This window comes from Chiloscyllium punctatum, chromosome 35 (genome assembly GCF_047496795.1).
Source record: "Chiloscyllium punctatum isolate Juve2018m chromosome 35, sChiPun1.3, whole genome shotgun sequence".
NCBI classification, from domain to species: domain Eukaryota; kingdom Metazoa; phylum Chordata; class Chondrichthyes; order Orectolobiformes; family Hemiscylliidae; genus Chiloscyllium; species Chiloscyllium punctatum.
Window position 1 is genome coordinate 14,936,444 of NC_092773.1, and position 15,190 is coordinate 14,951,633.

General features: G+C 43.4%; 1 protein-coding gene across 1 annotated transcript in view; it reads left to right on the forward strand.

The window, feature by feature from the left end:
• The window catches only part of LOC140459676 (gamma-glutamyl hydrolase-like), a 52,939-nt gene that overhangs the window by 2,351 nt on the left and 35,398 nt on the right, over positions 1-15,190 (forward strand). The window lies entirely within an intron of this gene.

Here is a 15,190-nt window from a genome sequence, read left to right on the forward strand (position 1 = left end):
TTTTTCTGGTAGGCATCTGTGGATGAAGTTGTAGGGATATCCGTTCTTGGCAAAAGACTTCGAGAGGTGTTCGTCTCTTCACAGGTTGAGAGTGCAGCAGTGTGCTGTAGCCCTTTTGAACAAGATCTAAATGTAGCTTCTCTCGTGTGTTGGGGTGGTTGCTGTTTAAGTTCAGGACCTGGTCTGTGTGTGGTTTTTCTGTACACTGTTGCAGTGTGTTCACTGTCCCGTAGGCAGTTCTAAGTGCTACCTATGTACAACTCCAATCCTGACATGGATGCTGAAGGAATCACATGACTACCATCCTGTGTCAGATACAGACCAACAATCACACAAGCCAGAGAAATACACTCAAGACACAATGGTCTCAGGCTGATCCAGGTTATGATTATGGATGCACGCAACAAACTATACAGGAACAAACAAGAAATTGTGAATTTCAAAAACAACCAGCCAGCAATGGATCACAACAATCAAACAGGCCATCACCATAAGACAGAACAGAACCACATACAGGAAGAGAACAGCCCTACAAGACAAAATGACGAAGCTAACCAACAATAGAGAAGACAACACGACAGACACCTGGGTAAGAAACCTTTTCAATAGACAGCTTACAGACACAGAAAACAAGGCACTAACCATTGGACACAACTACCAGCACAGGGACACAAAACAACAGACTTCCTTGCAGCACTAGATTAACCAAAGAGAGACAGCAAGCACTAAGCCAAACCTTTGTACCCTTACTAACAAAGAAAAGACAAATGAACAGCCTCAACACCAAAGAGAGATAAGCCCGACAAGAACATAATCTTGATTATAGCAGATAAAGGCAAAATGACTTATTATGGTTGAGGCTGAATTTATTCAGAAAACAGAGGTTATTGGCAGATACCAATATGTACCTGCAGAGGGAGTATGTCCCCACACCACAGTGAACCAATAGATGAAACAACACATTACAGAACCTACAAAAAAAAAGACTGATAACCAAGATTGGTTCCATCCGTCGTAAGTCAGAGGGCAACAATACAAGATTTCATAGATTACCAAAGGTACGTAAACCCGATACACCACTTCGACCTATTGTGGCACTTCCAGGAACGCCATCATGTAAACTGGCAAAAGAATGCCAACAAAAACTGAAATATCTGATCAGCAGATCTAAATAGTCTGTACAATCATCACAGGACAACATCAAGAACATAAACCCAAGAACGAAGCAATGGTCTCATTCAATGTAACGGCACTGTTCACTTCAACTGCCCAAACTCTCTCGCCATAAAAACCATAACCAACTTCCTTGACAAGCAGAACAGATGACATGGTGAGGAACCTATCAACAAGGACTGCATACTCAAACTACTAGACCTGTGCTTGATGACACACTTCACGTTCAACAACCAAACAATGTGAACAGATTAATGGGACACCTATGGGCTCACCCATCTCTGTGCTAATAGCAGAAGCAGTGATGCAAAGACTGGAACAAACAACGCTCCCACAAATCTGATCAAAACTCCGGATCACATACATGGATAATGCTTCTGTAATTATTAAGAGAACAAACGATCGAGAACACACACCGGATTATCACATCATGGTCACAAAGATCAAATTTACGAGAGAAAGAAACCAGCAACCAACTCCTGTTCCTGGATGTGACGGTAGAAAGAAAACACCAGCCACTAAATGCCACAACTAGCTGTCCCTAGTAGTCATACACATGGATGACAAGGACCACAAATTTGACTGGAGTAACACAACGAGTGTGGACAAACCCAACAGAGGACGGCCAGAAAATTTCTAGACGCATAGTACTTATCCACAGACTCCATCAACAAACCCCTCGCCCCAAAATACCCGCCACTACGACGACCAAACAGAACTGGCAACAGCAGGAAAGGAAGCAAATAAATTCCAGATGACACAGTACAGCAGTGCTTCACAGGAGGCTCCAAAGAACTGAAGATGTCACCAAGACTGGGGACAAAATGTCTGTAAATCAACTTCGCAGCTCAGCGGACATATTCACAACTATGGCACCAGGAGACGTAAATTCAAGGCAAGGGGCAGGAATTGTAGTGTTGTTTTAAGGAAAGATCTTTCTCAGAGGATAGTGGAAATCTGGAACTCCTTGTCTGAAAGGAATGTAGAAGTGGAAACTGTTAAAGCATTGAAAAAATATTTGGATGTACACTTGAAGGGTGGAAGTGCTGGAAAATGAGACCAGATTGGAGAGGTGCTTGGTGACCGACATGACACAGTAGGCTAAAGGGATTCTTAATATCTAGTTACAATGATGGGGAGGTGTCAGTGTCGGACTAGGGTGGACAAAGTCAGACGTCACACAGTTTATAGTCCAACAGGTTTCATTTGAAATCACAAGCTTTTGGGGCAATGCTCCATCATCAGATTTGACTTCGGTTGATGAAGGAGCAGTGCTCCAAAACCATGTAATATCAAAGAAACCTGTTGGACTCGAACCAGGTGTCATGTGACTTTTGACATCTAGTTACCAACAAGAAAACAGGCCCTCCAAGACTGGGTATTATATCATGAAAAATGAACAATTGGTCATGTAATCATGAAAGATCATTACGGCATAAGACTAGGAGCAGAAATGAAGCCATTCAGCCCATCAAGTCTGCTACACCATTCAATCATGGCAGGTAAGTTTCTCAACCCCATTCTCCCACTTTCTCGCTGTAACCCTTGATACTCGGGAGCCTGTCCATCTCACTATTAATGACCTGGCCTCCACAGCCTTCTGGGCCAAGGCCAGTACATCCTTCCTGAAAGGGGACCCAAAACTGCACACAATACTCCAAAAGTGGTCTGACCAGACCCTTTAAAGAGCCTCAGACGTACGTACCCGCTTTGGTATTATAAATGCGATCACTGCATTTGCCTTTCTAACTACTGACTCGACCTGCAAGTTTACCTTGAGATAATCCTGGGCTCGAACTCCCAAGCCTCTTTGCACTGTAGACTTGTGAATTTTCTTCCCTTTTCAATAATAGTCCATGTATTCTTCCTGCCAGACTGCATGACCCCTTACTTTGCCATGTTGTATTCCATCTGCTGCTACTTTGCCCACTCTCCAAGCCTGAGCCTATCCTTCTGCAGCCTCCCTGCCTCCTCAGTGCTGCCTGTCCCTCTGTTTTTTGTGTTGTCTGCAAACTTAGCCAGAATGCCTTAATTTCCTTCATCTAGTTCCTTAATGTATAAAGTGAAAAGTTGTGGTCACAACACTCAGCCTTGTGGAACACCGCTTGTCAACAGCTCCCATCCTGAGAAGGCCCCTTTTAACCCTCTTAAGGATGAGCAGCAATAATGGGATCAGGTTTTTATACCAAGATGGAGAGTGAGGTATTTGATTCTGAGACTCCTGGTCCTGAATCTTAAGGAAGGGAAACTGCAATGGTAGGAGGCATGAGTTGGCTTTGATGGATTGGGAAATGTTACTGAAAGGAATAATAGTGGAAAGATAGTGGCAAATGTTCAAAGATGAAATGAGGAAGCAGCAAGAATATATTCCTGTCTGGCGCAAGTTTGCAAAGAGAACTGTGGTGAAATCATGGGTTATACAGATTAGTATGAGATGGGGCGGGGGGGGAAGAGGTGTCCGAATTGGCAAGGAAAAACCATGTACCTGAGAATTCTGAACAGTTTAGAAGGCAGCACAGGTGGACCAAGGGATTGAATACAGGCAAGTAGAGTGCGAGTCAGCTTCTAAGAACAGAAGAACTAAATGAAACAGTTTCTGTCAGTATGTCAAGAGAAAAGGATTGGTGAACATGAACATAGGTCCCTTACGATCAGAAACGGGATGTGAATGGGCAACCAAGAAACGGATGACAAGCTAAATTAACATTTCACTTCAGCCTTCACAAAGAAAGACACAAATAATGTGGATTTCATTAAAAGAAAGAACTGAAGCAAATCTGTATCAATGGAGAAATGAATGAAATTGATGGGATTGAAGGCTGGTAAATTCCAAGGCCGAATAATCATTGTCTCAGGCTACTTATGGAAGTAGCCCTCAAAATAGTTAATGTATTTGTGTGATCACCTTCCAATGTTCATTTGTTCCTGGAACAGTTGTTACAGATTATAGGGTAGCTAATGTAATGTCACTTTTTCTGAAGGGACAAAAGGAGAAAACAAGGAATTATGGACCAGTGAGTCTAACATTTGTAATGGAGAAGGTGCAAGAGTCCATTGACAATGGTTTTGTAGCAGAGCACTTCAGAAATAGTGGATGTTCTTGTTATCAAGGGCATGCAGTGAAGATGGACTAAATTGATTCTTGTAATGGCAGGACTGACATAGGGTAAGAGATTGAGTTGGTTCAGCTTGTATTCACTAGAGTTTGGAAGAATGGGGGCGGGGGGGGGACTCTCAAAGAAACTGATCAAATTTTAACAGGCTTTGACAGGCTCGATACAGAAAGGATGTGCCATTGGTGGGGAAGTGCAGAATCCAGGGTCATAGGAATACTCCTCAATATTAAACTGTTAGGACTGAGTTACGGAAAAAGTTTTTCACCCTGTGCTATTGACAGCCACAGAGCGTGGTTGAAGCCAAAACATTGTGTGTTCATGAGGAATTAGCTGTTGCTCTTCAGGTTGAAAAGGATTAAATGATATGGGGAGAAAGTGGGACCAACCATGATCATATTTGTGACTGTGCACACTCAAAAGTCACTTGGTCTGTTCTGCTCCTCTGAAACGTAATGACGTTCTAATGCTTCTTGCAATGTGTGTGGACCTGCTGTACTTGAACATCAAGTTCTTCAATTTGCTACAAAAGATTACATTTGTTCTGATGTTACATCAACAGATATGTTACTTCAAGAAATTGTGAGAAAGATGTCGTTTTTTTTGGCTATTATGAACTTTAGGTACTGTGAGTGATAAAAATACGCATGGGCTTCTGGTAAGCACAGAATTAACGGCTTAAAATCTATTCGCATAGATTAGGTTATGTATAAATAACTCTTCAGACATCAGCTAGGACTAAGCCACTTCTGAGATCAAAAGCAAGAGGCAATTCCCATCCTGTACAGACAACAAGACTGCAGGAAAAGCAGAAAACACGAAGGAGGTGAAGGAAAAGAAACTGAGCACCAAAATATTTGTCACTGTGAAGAGGCCACTGCACTCAGCTATGGCGAATAGCAACAATATGCTGGAAGGGAAATGGATCTGACATACCTGTCCAAAGGAAGAGAGCATAAACCTCATTCTTTCAATGAACCCCCTGAGTCGACTCAGCCAGAATAATTCCAGCACATTGGACTTGTGTGGTTTTCTCAGCTGAACCCAAATGAGACTATGTCTGAATGCTATGGATATGGAGGAGTAAACTAATACTAAGGACAGGAACTCTGTCAGGCAACAGATCTGGTAAGTGATAAACAGTTTTAAAATGAGTCTAAAGACTGCTTCCATTGATGTGCAGACTGTTCAATTTCCCACTTCACATGTTGCACTCCCAGGTTCACTTGCCAAAGTCAAAGCTGACCTATAATTTTGAGAGTATATACACCTCAGCTCTGACAGAATCGTCACAATGATGGGGCTACTAATATGGTCAGAACGCATCAAATTCAGTTTCACTCATCTGGGTACGTATTCTACTGCAGGAATCAAACCTCAGTCTCTAAAGTTATGAAGACGTTGAGCGATTTTAGAAAACTTAATGTACAAAAAGCGTTCTGTTTAATTTATGTCTGCCTTTGTTCAGAACAGCAATCTGCTAAGTCCATTGAAATTAGTCCCAATGTTGGAAACAATGGCTCACAACTGAAAGAAAAACAGAAATTGCTGGAAAAAGCTCAGCAGGTGCGGCAGACAGAATTTGGCACAGAGGAATTGGAGTCAGGTTCAGTTTCAGGTCCAGTGTCCCTTTTTCACAATTTTGTTTTATTATTTCTGGCTTACAACTGAGTTAGAGTCAGAGTCATAGAGATGTCCAACCCGTCCATGCCGACCAGATATCCCAACCCAATCTAGTCCCATCTGCCAGCCCCCTGCCCATATCCCTCCAAACACTTCCTATTCATATATCCATCCAAATGCCTCTTAAATGTTGCAATTGTACCAGCCTCCATCACGTCCTCTGGCTGCTCATTCCATACACGTACCACCATCTGCATGAAAACGTTTCCCTTAGGTCTCTTTTATATCTTTCCCCTCTCACCCTAAACCTATGCCCTCTTGTTCTGGACTCCCCGACCCTAGGGAAAAGACTTTGAGGGGCATGGAAAGGATAAATAGACATAATTTTGTAAATCACTATAAGGTCCCCCCTCAGCCTCCGATGCTGCAGGAAAAACAGCCCCAGCCTGTTCAGCCTCTCCCTGTAGCTCAGATCCTCCAACCCTGGCTTCATCCTTGTAAATCTTTTCTGAACCCTTTCAAGTTTCACAACATCCTTCCGATAGGAAGGAGACCAGAATTGCACGCAATATTCCAACAGTGGCCTAACCAATGTCCTGTACAGCCACAACATGACCTCCCAACTCCTGTACTCAATCCTCTGACCAATAAAGGAAAGCATACCAAACGCCTTCTTCACTATCCTATCTACCTGTGACTCCACTCTCAAGGAGCTATGAACCTGCACTCTAAGGTCTTTGTTCAGCAACACTCCCCAGGACCTTACCATTAAGTGTATAAGTCCTGCTGAGATTTGCTTTCCCAAAATGCAGCACCTCGCATTTATCTGAATTAAACTTTATCTTACACTTCTCAGCCCATTGGCCCATCCTGTTGTAATCTGAGGTAACCCTCTTCGCTGTCCACTATGCCTCCAATTTTGGTGTCATCTGCAAACTTACGAACTGTATCTCTTATTCTCGCATCCAAATCATTTATGTAAATGACAAAAAAGTAGAAGACCCAGCACCGATCCTTGTGGCACTCCACTGGTCACAGGCCTCCAGTCTGAAAAACAACCCTTCACCACCACCCTCTGTCTTCTACCTTTGAGCCAGTTCTGTATCCAAATGGCTAGTTCTCCCTTTATTCCATGAGATCTAACCTTGCGAATCAGTCTCCCATGGGGAACCTTGTCGAACGCCTTACTGAAGTCCATGTAGATCACATCTACTGCTCTGCCCTCATCAATCCTCTTTGAGTTTTTTGAAGAAGTAACAATCACGTTTGTGAGACATGATTTCCCATGCACTAAGCCATGTTGACTATCCCTAATCAGTCCTTGCCTTTATAAATACATGTACATCCTGTCCCTCAAGATTCCCTCCAACAACTTGCCCACCACCGATGTCAGGCTCACCGGGCTATAGTTCCCTGGCTTGTCTTTACTGCCGCCCTTAAACAGTGGCACCACGTTTGCCAACCTCCAGTCTTCTGGCACTTCACCTGTGACTATCAATGATACAAATATCTCAGCAAGAGGCCCAGCAATCACTTCTCTTGCTTCCCACAGAGTTCTCGGGTGCACCTCATCAGGTCCTGGGGATGTATCCACCTTTAACCATTTCAAGACATCCAGCACTTCCTCTTCTGTAATCTGGACATTTTTGCAAGATGTCACCATCTATTTTCCTACAGTCTATATTTTCTGTGGCTCCACACAAAGGCCGCCTTGCTGATCTTTGAGGAGCCCTAATCTCTCCCTAGTTATCCTTTTGTCCTTAGTATATTTGTAAAAACCCTTTGGATTCTCCTTAATGTTATTTGCCAAAGCTACCTCATGTCCCCGTTTTGCTCTCCTGATTTCCCTCTGAACTATACTCCTACTTTCTTTGTACTCTTCTAAGGATTCACTCGATCTATCCTGTCTATACCTGACATATGCCTTCTTTTTCTGAACTAAACCCTCAATTTCTTTAGTCATCTAGCATTCCCTATACCTACCAGTCTTCCCTTTCACCCTAACAGAAATATACTTTCTCTGGATTCTTGTTATCTTTTTTTCTAAAGGCTTCCCATTTTCCAGTCATCTCTTTGCCTGCGAACATCTGCCTCCAATCAGCTTTTGAAAGTTCTTGCCTAATACCGTCAAAATTGGCTTTTCTCCAATTTAGAATTTCAACTTTTTTAGATCTGGTCTATCCTTTTCCATCACTATTTTAAAACGAATAGAATTATGGTCGCTGGCCCTAAAGTGCTCCCCCACTGACACCTCAGTCACCTGCCCTGCCTTATTTCCCAAGAATAGGTCAAGTTTTACATCTTCTCCAATAGGTACATCCACATACTGAATCAGAAAATTGTCTTGTACACACTTAACAAATTCCTCTCAAAACTTTAACACTATGGCAGTCCCAGTCGATGTTTGGAAAGTTTAAAATCCCCTACCATAACTATCCTTTTATTCATCCAGATAGCTGAGATTTCCTTAGAAGTTTGTTTCTCAATTTCCCTCTGACTATTGGGGGGTCTATAATACAATCCCAATAAGGTGATCATCCCTTTCTTATTTCTCAGTTCCACCCAAATAACTTCCCTGGATGTATTTCCGGGAATATCCTCCCTCAGCACAGCTGTAATGCTATCCCTTAGCAAAAATGCCACTACCCCTCCTCTCTTGCCTCCCTTTCTATCCTTCCTGTAGCATTTGTATCCTGGAACATTAAGCTGCCAGTCCTGCCCATCCCTGAGCCATGTTTCTGTAATTGCAATGATATCCCATGTTCCTAATCGTGCCCTGAGTTCACCTGCCTGCCCTGTTAGGCCCCTTGCATTGAAATAAATGCAGTTTAATTTATTAGTCTTACCTTGTCCCTGCCTGTCCTGTCTGTTTGACACATTTCTGTTCCCAGCTGTACCTGTCCCAGATCAATCTCTTTCCTCACTATCTCCCTGGGTCCCACCCCTAGTTTAAATCCTCCCTAGTAGTTCTAGCAAATGTCCCTGCTAGTATATTAGTCCCCTTCCAATTTAGGTGCAATCCGTCCTTCGTGTACAGGTCACTTCTTCCCCAAAAGAGATTCCAGTGATCCAAAAATGTGGATCCTTCTCCCAGACACAGGCTCCTCAGCCATGCATTCATCTGCTTTATCCTCCTATTCCTGCCCTCACTAGCTCGTAGCACTGGGAGTAATCCAGATATTCCTACTCTTGAGGACCTCCTTTTTAAATTTTTGCCTAACTCTTTGTAATCTCCCTTCAGAATCTCAACCATTTCCCTTCCAATGTCGTTGGTTCCGATGTGGACAATGACCTCCTGCTGGTCCCTCTCCCCCATGAGAACATTCTGCACCCTCTCTGAGACATCCTTGACCCTGGCACCAGGAAAACAACACACCATTCTGCTTTTTCTCTGCTGGCCACAGAAATGTCTGTCTGTACCTCTGACTCTGGAATCCCCTAACACAATTGATCTCTTGGAAGCTGACGTACCCCTCGTTGCATTAGACCCAGTCTCTATACCAGAAACTTGGCTGTTCATGCTACGTTCCCCTGAGAATCCATCACCCCCTACATTTTCCAAAACAGCATACCTGTTTGAAATGGGTATATCCACAAAAGACTCCTGCTCTAGCTGCCTCCTCTCTTACTCTTCCTGGAGTTAACCCATCTATGTGACTGTATCTGAGACTCCTTCCCCCCTTTTCTACCCCCCCACCCCCCGCCCCCCCACCACCACCTTCCTATAACTGCCATCCATCACATACTGTTGGTGTTGCAAATTCCTGATCCCTTCTAGCTGTCTGTCCAACCGATCCACTCGATCTGATAAGATTCGCATCCAACAGCATTTATGGCAGATATAATTTGCAGTAATCCTTCAACTCTCTTTCAACTCCCACATCTGACCAGAAGTACATATCTCTACATATTTTTGCTCCTTCACAATGTACAGATCCAGAAAATAACACCTTCTTATTCCTCTACAAACACTCCCCCAGGTTAAATTGATAGCTATGGCTTATATTTTAAGTTTAATCAAGAGACTTATCTCCAAAAACACATAATCAAGAAAGAATCCATGATACTCACTACTGCAGCCTTTCTCTTGGACAGACTTAAAACAACAATTAACTTATCTGATTCTGTGCTGTGAACTTCGCCCAACAGTTCCTCCAAGATTAGTTCTGAATTTCACTGTTTGTTAATTTTCTCCGAGTTGTGTTTGATTCTGGGAATGGATCAGTCCAGACCTACTGGAAGTATACAGTGAATGCCCATTAGAAGCTCAGAATCCATAGGAAAGAGATTATGACCCTCATATACAAGTGGAAGTAGAAATGGTAACCCATTTTAATTTTGATTGTGGATAACAAAAGACTGACCAGGCTAATTACCAATAGTGTCAAATCTGTTCTGGAGTTGGTGCCCCATGTGATTAAATGTGGGATGTCGACAGTAGAAATACCACTCCAGTATTTGATTTTCCATGTGCAGGACAGGGTTATGAATCAGGAGATGTCTTTGACAGAATATTGCATACCTATATAATGAATGGGCTCTCCAAATTTGGGTTCAGAGACAATATCTCAATTGGGCATTGGCTGACAAAAGTATCAGTACTGCAGTTCCAATCATTTCCAATGTAGTTATTCGTAAGTTGTATCAAGCCTTTTGAAGAGTTCAACAGAATAATATAGGCAAAAAGGAGAGGACAGTTCTAGCCAGTAGAGACACTCTGGTAAAGGCTTCCTTCACATGGAAATGATAGTCTTCTGTTTGGATCTGTAGTTGGTGCACAGCCTAATGTGCATCCACAACCAGTTTCAACAGATCTCAGTGATATCATATTCTTTAGCTAGAGGCTATTTGGTTTTTTTAGCTCTTGCCCCATCATGTTAGACAAACCAATGATAGTAGGGATGTGGTTCAATGGTGCCAGGACATTAGCTAAAATATGAAAGGAACATGTCGTGATCGTAAAGCAAATGGATCACAACTGAGTCTTTCACCTCCCATTCTAAGTTCCTCTGCAGGCCAGCTGAGATAGCTTCAAGCCGGGCACTAGGCAGATAACACAGCTTTTGGGATTTTTGACCATGGCCACAGAACAATGTTTATTTCCCCTGGCTCGCCTTTGTCAATTACAACCATATTGGGCTTTTTTCTCACCCCTCTTGAATGACTCCTGATACAGTGGTACTGTCATCAGTTTGCTCATCCTCCCTTCAGCCCCACTCTCATGCACATATAGAGCAGAAATCTCAGCCTGTTAGACAGGCACAAAAGTGCAGGGTCCTGCACCACTACCTCCTGAATCCCTCTCTCTGCCTTGCTCACAGCCTCCTGTCCGAGATCATTGACCGAATTCGAGTCAGTAATCTGAGTGTCTGACTGCCTCCTCACACAGGATCCAGCGAACTCCTCCCTGTTGCGTCACTCTGTTTGAAGCTCAGGCTCCACCTCATGAACTCTGAGGCAGATTTTCTAAAACACCCAACAGTTACCACAGATGTGATCATGATTAATCACAGTGAGGTCCACCAGCGACGACATCATGCTGGTACAACACGTCACCTCTGTCTGCATTTCTATTTTATTTAGTTTGTTCTTTTATGAATTTCCTTATGACTTCATTGTTTTTAATCTGTAAAATATTTCTCCTATTTACCTTTAATCTGAAAATGACTGATAACAGATAATCAAAGCAACAGCTATTACCAGCCAAAGTTAAAAATCACACCACACCAGGTTATAGTCCAAAAGGTTTATTTACCACAGATGTGATTATGATGAATCACAGTGAGGTCCACCAGAGACAACTTTATGCTGGTACCACACTGTTCCAAATGCCTGGAAACATCCCCATGGGACATTATTACCCATGTCCCTACAAACAGGGTCAGGTTGAAACGAGCAGTGGACTTGACACAAATCATTGTTAGGTTTCAAACCGTACAACCCAGATGGCCTCCTTCTTCAAGGACCGCAATTTCCCCCCAGACGTGGTCAACGATGCCCTCCACCACATCTCTTCCACTTCCCACTCCTCCGCCCTTGAGCCCCGCCCCTCCAACCGCCACCAGGACAGAACCCCACTGGTCCTCACTTACCAACCTCCATGTACAGCGTATCATCCGCCGTCATTTCCACCACATCCAAACGGACCCCACCACCAGGGATATATTTTCCTTCCCTCCCCTATCAGCGTTCCGAAAAGGCAACTCCCTCCGTGACTCCCTCGTCAGGTCCACACCCCCCACCAACCCAACCTCCACTCCCGGCACCTTCCCCTGTAACCGCAAGAAATGCAAAACTTGTGCCCACACCTCCCCCCTTACTTCCCTCCAAGGCCCAAAGGGATACTTCCATATCTGCCACAAATTCACCTGCACCTCCATACACATCATCTATTGCATCCGCTGCACCCGATGTGGCCTCCTCTATATTGGGGAGACAGGCCGCCTACTTGCAGAACGTTTCAGCGAACACCTCTGGGACACCCGGACCAACCGACCCAACCACCCCATAGCTCCCCCTCCCATTCCACCAAGGACATGCAGGTCCTTGGACTCCTCCATCGCCAGACCATAGCAACACGACGGTTGGAGGAAGAGCGCCTCATCTTCCGCCGAGGAACCCTCCAACCACAAGGGATGAGCTCAGATTTCTCCAGTTTCCTCATTTCCCCTCCCCCCACCTTGTCTGAGTCAAATCCCTCGAACTCCGCACCGCCTTCCTAACCTGCAATCTTCTTCCCGACCTCTCCGCCCCCACCCCACTCCAGCCTATCACCCTCACCTTGACCTCCTTCCACCAATCGCATTTCCAATGCCCCTCCCCCGAGTCCCTATCTTTTATATTAGCCTGCTGGACACACTTTCCTCATTCCTGAAGAAGGGCTTATGCCCGAAACGTCAATTCTCCTGTTCCTTGGATGCTGCCTGACCTGCTGCGATTTTCCAGCAACACATTTTCAGCTCTGATCTCCAGCATCTGCAGTCCTCACTTTCTCCTCGAAGATTTCAAACATAGCCTACCCAGGAGTCAAAAGGCTTTTTTAAAATTGTTATCACCACAAACTGATCCTTGTATTGATAGTGTCTTGCATGGTAAAAAGTGTCAAAGTGTAGAAAATAACATTTTTATTCTGCAATGAGTGCTGTTTTACATGAATTATTCTGAATTGTCTGTATGCCACAAGTTAATTTCTGGTGTGTAATGTGAAACATGGAATTAAAAATTAGCAATTAACACAGTGCCGCAGTGTGTATCTGTTTTGCACTAGCATTTTCTGGTGGTGGATTTTGAAAATGTAGCTTGGTGCAGAGGCTCTGCACAAGATTGTGGACCTCTGCCCATCAGGTGAAATGCTTCAGGCAACATCCCACAGTATCTATGCAAAAGAATGGAAATGTAATCAAAGATTAGTCAATTTCTTTCAGTTTTGTCCATTTTAAAGCTTTTTTTGCCGACTGAGACAATTTCATGTCTTTTTAAAATCATTCAGAGGATGTGGATGTCACTGATTGGGCCAGTATTTATTGTCCATCCCTAACTACCAGTGGGCAATTAATTATCAACTGTATTGTTGTGGACAATGGCCAGACCAGTAAGGATGGCAGATTTCCTTCTCTGAAGGGCATTAGAAGGGTTCTTTCTGACAATCATCCATGTTTTCTTGGTCATCATTGGAATCTTAATTCCAGATTTTTAATGCATTCAAGTTCTACCAAATGCCATGATGGGATTTGAACCCATGTTCTCAACACATGACCTCTGTCTCTGGATTACTTGTCTCGCAACAATACCACTAAGATATCATCTTTATTCTTAAGAAAATGCACTCAGTCTCACAAAAGATGCAAATTGACATTACAACAGAAGTTGTCGAAAGGGTGAACAGGTACAATGCAAAAGGGTGATAGTTTTTGCATGTTATTTTCTGTTTGCATTTGTGGAGCAACAATTAGATGCTGCTTGTCATCTGAGAAGCAAAGCAAAAAGCAGAAAGCATTGAAATATGAGAGCTTTGAATATAACCTAATAATTTCAAGCATAAGATGTAGAAATGAAGGTTGTGGAGAAAGCAGATTGTGTGTGTGTTATACAATAGTTCACACATTACCAATGTGTGACTGGATCGGTCTTTTACTTTCTTCGCAAATGCAAATCCTCAAGGCCAAGCAATCGTCTCACTTTGAGTCTAAAGTAATTCATCTGCCACATTGACGAAACACTTCTTTGTTCCATGCAGCATTATTTGTGTTGTATTGTGTACGATGACCACCTCAGTGGAGGTTGGCTCCATGTTGTTCCCTGTTTGACCTGAACCTGTTTAACGAGGAGCATTCACATCGTGACCATTTAAAGTCTGCCTTTCGTCAGTCAATGTTTGTCACAAGAAAGTTAATGACATCTTGTGTTTCTTATTTCTTTGATCCAATGGCTAGTGATGCTAGATATTGCTCAAGACAGTTAGCCACAGACGGGACCTAGGAATTCAAGGCTGGTGGTCACAAGGTCATAATGGAATGGGAAAGTGAGGTGCAGCAGAAATGCATTCAACCAGTTTGTGCATTTGTCAATGGGCAGATCTTTTGTGACAAAAAGCCTCCCAGATTAATCTTCCGATCTTTCTTTGTCAAAAATCAGTTACAGTGAATAAATCTTTTCTTACGATTGATATTTGTACAAAGATGACAAGGTGTGTCACAAATTTGTTTTCTTTATTCATTCATGGTTTGTGGGCTTCACGTAGCTGGGCCAGTATTTATTGCCCATCCTAAGTTGCCCTGAAGATGATGGTGAATTGCCTGCTTGAGCTGCTGCTCTCCATTTGCTGCAGGTACACCCACAATACTATTAGGTAATGACATATCTTTGAACCAGTGGCATGGAGGGAACTGCAATATGTTTCTATGTCAAAATAGTTAATGGCCGAGTAGGGAACGAGTGGTGCTGAGCTCTTGCCCTCCTTAGTAGTGCTCATAGGTTGGAAGGTGTTGTTTCAACAGCCTCAATTATTTTTAACAGCATATCTTGTAGATGATACACTGTAAAGTCATATCAGTGGGGAGGTTTTGTGGCTGTGGTGTCAGTGAGCTTGTGTCAAGCTGAGTGAGTGTTGTTGGAGCTGCGGTCAGCCCAGGACAGTGGGGAGTCTTCACAGTTGTGACTTGTGCCGTGTAGGTGCTGCTGGATTCCAAGCCTTTGATCTGCTATTGTAGCTACAATCACTGACAAATTCACGATGTTGATCATGGAGGTGAGATTATGATAATGCCAATGTCAAGGAGTGA